Genomic DNA, 4669 nt, shown 5'->3' on the forward strand with positions numbered 1-4669 from the left:
TTAGTCAAGTAATCAATTTTAATTTTAAAAATCAAATCTTTTTAATTTTCTTTTCAAATCTTTTTCAAAATAAATTTCAATCATATCTTTTCAATCATATCTTTTTCAAATTATATCTTTTTCAAACTTTAATTTCAAAATATCTTTTCTAACTTCTTATCTTTTCAAAATTGATTTTCAAATCTTTTTCAACTAACTAATTGACTTTTGTTTGATTTTTAAAATTCTTATCTTTTTCAAAACTACCTAACTAATTTTCTCTCTCTAATTTTTGAAAATTCCTCACCCTTTTTCAAAATTCTTTTTTTATCAACTAATTGTTTTAAATTTTAATTTTAATTTTATTCCTTCTCCCAATTTTCGAATTCTAACTATATTTTAAAATAAAAAACAAAAATATTTTCCTTTTCCTTTTAATTATTTTCGAAAACTCCTCTCTCTCATCTCCTTTTATTTATTTATTTATTTACTAACACTTCTCTTCTACTCATACTTCGAACCCTCTTCTCTTCTCTCTCTGTGTTCGAATTTTTTCTCTTCTATTATTCTTCTCTTCTACTCACATAAAGGAATCTCTATACTGTGACATAGAGGATTCTTCTTCTTTTCTTTTCTCTTCTTTTTCATATGAGCAGGAGCAAAGAAAAGGATATTCTTGTTGAAGTAGACCTGAACCTGAAAGGACTCTGAAGAAGAAGCTAAGAGAAGCTAAATCACAACAATCCAGAGAAAACCTTATAGAGAATCTCAAAAAAGAAGGAGACATGGCCGAACCCAACAACAATGCAAGGAAGATGCTTGGTGACTTTACTGTACTAAATTCCAACTTCCATGGAAGAAGCATCTCAATCCCTGCCATTGGAGCAAACAATTTGGAGCTAAAGCCTTAATTAGTTTCTCTGATGCAACAGAATTACAAGTTTCATGGACTTCCATCAGAAGATCCTTTTTAGTTCTTAACTGAATTCTTGCAGATCTGTGATACTATTAAGACCAATGGGGTTGATCCCGAGGTCTACAGGCTTATGCTTTTCCCTTTTGCTGTAAGAGACAGAGCTAGAATATGGTTGGACTCTCAACCTAAAGATAGCCTGAACTCTTGGGATAAGCTGGTCACGGCTTTCTTGGCTAAGTTCTTTCCTCCTCAAAAGCTTAGCAAGCTTAGAGTGGATGTTCAAACCTTCAGACAGAAAGATAGTGAATTCCTCTATGAAGCTTGGGAAAGATACAAGTAACTGACCAAAAAGTGTCATTCTGACATGATTTCAAAATGGACCATCCTAGATATATTCTATGATGGTCTGTCTGAATTGTCTAAGAAGTCATTGGACCATTCTGTAGGTAGATTTATTCACCTAAAGAAGACACCTGCAGAAGCTCAGGAACTCATTGAAATGGTTGCAAATAACCAGTTCATGTACACTTCTGAAAGGAATCCTGTGAGTAATGTGATGCCTAAGAGGAAGGGAGTTCTTGAAATTGATGCTCTGAATACCATATTGGCTCATAACAAAATGTTGACTTAGCAAGTCAATATGATTTCTCAGAGTCTGAATGGATTGCAAAAAGCATCCAATAGCACTAAAGAGGCATCTTCTGAAGAAGAAGCCTATGATCCTGAGAACCCTGCAATGGCAGAGGTGAATTACATGGGTGAAGCCTATGGAAACACCTATAATCCCTCATAGAGAAATCATCCAAATTTCTCATGGAAGGATCAACAAAAGCCTCAACAAGGCTTTAATAATGGTGGAAGAAACAGGTTTAGCAATAGCAAGCCTTTTATATCATCCTCTCAGCAACAGACAGAGAATTCTGAGCAGAGCCCCTCTAGCTTAGCAAACATAGTCTCTGATCTATCTAAGGCCACTCTAAGTTTCATGAATGAAACACAGTCCTCCATTAGAAATTTAGAGGCACAAGTGGGCCAGCTAAGTAAAAGAGTCACTGAAACTCTTCCTAGTACCCTCCCAAGCAATACAGAAGAGAATCCAAAAAGAGAGTGCAAGGCCATAACCTTACTTGGTGTGGCCGAACCTAGAGAGGAGGAGAAGGACGTGAATCCTAGTGAGGAAGACCTCATGGGACGTCCTCTGGACAAAAAGGGGTTTCTATTTGAGGAACCTAAGGAATCTGAGGCTCATCTAGAGACCATAGAGATTCCATTGAACCTACTTCTGCCATTCATGAGCTCTGATGAATATTCTTCCTCTGAAGAGGATGAAGATATCACTGAAGAGCAAGTTGCTAAATACCTTGGAGTAATCATGAAGCTAAATGCCAAGTTATTTGGTAATGAGATTTGGGAGGATGAACCTCCATTGCTCATTAATGAACTGAATGACTTGGTTAGGCAAACATTACCTCAAAAGAAACAGGATCCTAGTAAATTTCTAATTTCCTGTACCATAGGAACCATGACCTTTGAAAAGACTCTGTGTGACCTGGGGTCAGGCATAAACTTAATGCCGCTCTCTGTAATGGAGAAACTGGGAATCTTTGAGGTACAGGCTGCCAAATTCTCATTAGAGATGGCAGACAAATCCATGAAAAAGGCTTATGGACAGGTAGAGGATGTGCTAGTAAAGGTCAAAGGCCTTTACATTCCTGCTGATTTCATAATCCTAGACACTGGGAAGGATGAGGACGAACCCATCATCCTTATAAGACCCTTCCTAGCCACAGCAAAAGTTGTGATTGATGTGGACAGAGGAGAGTTGATCCTTCAATTGAATGAGGACCACCTTATGTTTAAAACTCAAGGATCTCCCTCTGTAACCATGGAGAGGAAGCAAGAAAAGCTTCTCTCAATGCAGAGTCAAAAAAGCCCCCACAGTCAAACTCTATGTTTGGTGTTGGGAGGCCACAACTAAACTCTAAGTTTGGTATTGAATCCCCACATCCAAACTCTAAGTTTGGTGTTGGGAGGTCCCAACAATGCTCTGAATATCTGTGAGGCTCCATGAGAGCCCACTGTCAAGCTATTGACATTAAAGAAGCGCTTATTGGGAGGCAACCCAATTTGTATTTATCTATGTTATTTTATGTTATTTTCTTTTTTAGGTTGATGATCATGTGGAGTCACAAAAATAACTGCAAAAATTTAAGAAAAATAAAAAACAGCATTAAAAATAGCACACCCTGGAGGAGAGACTTACTGGCGTTTAAACGCCAGTAAGGATAGCAGAATGGGCGTTTAACGCCCAGTTTAGTAGCATTCTGGGCGTTAAACGCCAGAAACAATCACCAGACTGGCGTTAAACGCCAGAAACAGGCTACAATCTGGCGTTAAACGCCAGAAACAGGTTGCAGCCTGGCGTTTAACGCCAGAAAAGGAATAAAAGCTGGCGTTTATCGCCAGAAACAAGCAGCAATCTGGCGTTAAACACCAGGATTGCACTGTAAGGGTGTTTACACGCCTAATAGGAGCAGGGATGATAAATCCTTGACCCCTCAGGATCTGTGGACCCCACAGGATCCCTACCTACCCTCCCACAACACTCTTCCCCATCACCTTTTCACCAATCACCTCCAAATCTCTTCCCCAAAACCCTACCTACCTTACTTTCAAATTCAAACACTTTTCCCTCCCAAACCCAACCCTAATAACCGAATCCTAAACCTCCCCTCACCCCTATATAAACCCCTCACTACTCCTTCATATTCACACAACACATCCACCTTTCCACTATCTTGGCCGAATTCACTTCTCCCTCCATCTCCTCTATTTTCTTTTTCTTTCCCTTCTTTCTTTCTTCTTTTGCTCGAGGACGAGCAAACCTTTTAAGTTTAGTGTGGTAAAAGCATTACTTTTTGTTTTTTCGTAACCATTTATGGCACCTAAGGCCGGAGAAACCTCTAGAAAGAGGAAAGGGAACGCAAAAGCTTCCACTCCCGAGTCATGGAAGATGGAGATATTCATCTCAAAGGTCCATCAAGACCACTTCTATGAAGTTGTGGAAAAGAAGAAGGTGATCCTTGAGGTCCTTTTCATGCTCAAGAAAAATGAATATCCGGAGATCCGACATAAGATCCGAAGAAGAGGTTTGGAAGTTCTTATCAATCCCATTCAACAAGTCGGAATCTTAATGGTTCAAGAGTTTTATGCCAATGCATGGATCACTAGGAACCATGATCAAAGTATGAACCCGAATCCAAAGAATTGGCTTACAATGGTCCGGGGAAAATACTTAGATTTCAGTCCGAAAAATGTAAGGTTGGCGTTCCACTTGCCAATAATGCAAGAAAACGCACGCCCCTACACTAGAAGTGTCAACTTTGATCAAAGGTTGGACCAAGTCCTCATGGACATATGTGTAGAAGGAGCTCAATGGAAAAGAGACTCAAGAGGCAATCCGGTTCAATTGAGAAGACCGAACCTTAAGCCTGTGGCTAGAGGATGGTTGGAGTTCATCCAACGCTCCATCATTCCTATTAGCAACTGATCTGAAGTGACTGTGGATCGGGCCATCATGATCCATAGTATCATGATTGGGGAGGAAGTGGAAGTTCATGAGATCATACCTCTAGAACTCTACAAGGTGGCTGACAAGTCATCCTCCTTGGCAAGGTTAGCCTTTCCTCATCTCATTTGTCATCTATGCAATTTAGCTAGGATTGACATAGAAGAAGACATCCTCATTGAAGAGGACAAGCCCATCACTAAGAA

General features: G+C 39.4%; 1 non-coding gene across 1 annotated transcript; it reads right to left on the reverse strand.

Annotated features, from left to right (window-relative positions):
• Window positions 1-1157: 1157 nt before the first annotated feature.
• Window positions 1158-1261, reverse strand: LOC130978460 (small nucleolar RNA R71). The gene has a single exon (XR_009086102.1). It is a non-coding gene; the product is annotated as a small nucleolar RNA R71 (small nucleolar RNA).
• Between the last annotated feature and the right edge of the window lie 3408 nt (window positions 1262-4669).

Source organism: Arachis stenosperma, chromosome 4, assembly GCF_014773155.1.
Source record: "Arachis stenosperma cultivar V10309 chromosome 4, arast.V10309.gnm1.PFL2, whole genome shotgun sequence".
NCBI lineage: Eukaryota > Viridiplantae > Streptophyta > Magnoliopsida > Fabales > Fabaceae > Arachis > Arachis stenosperma.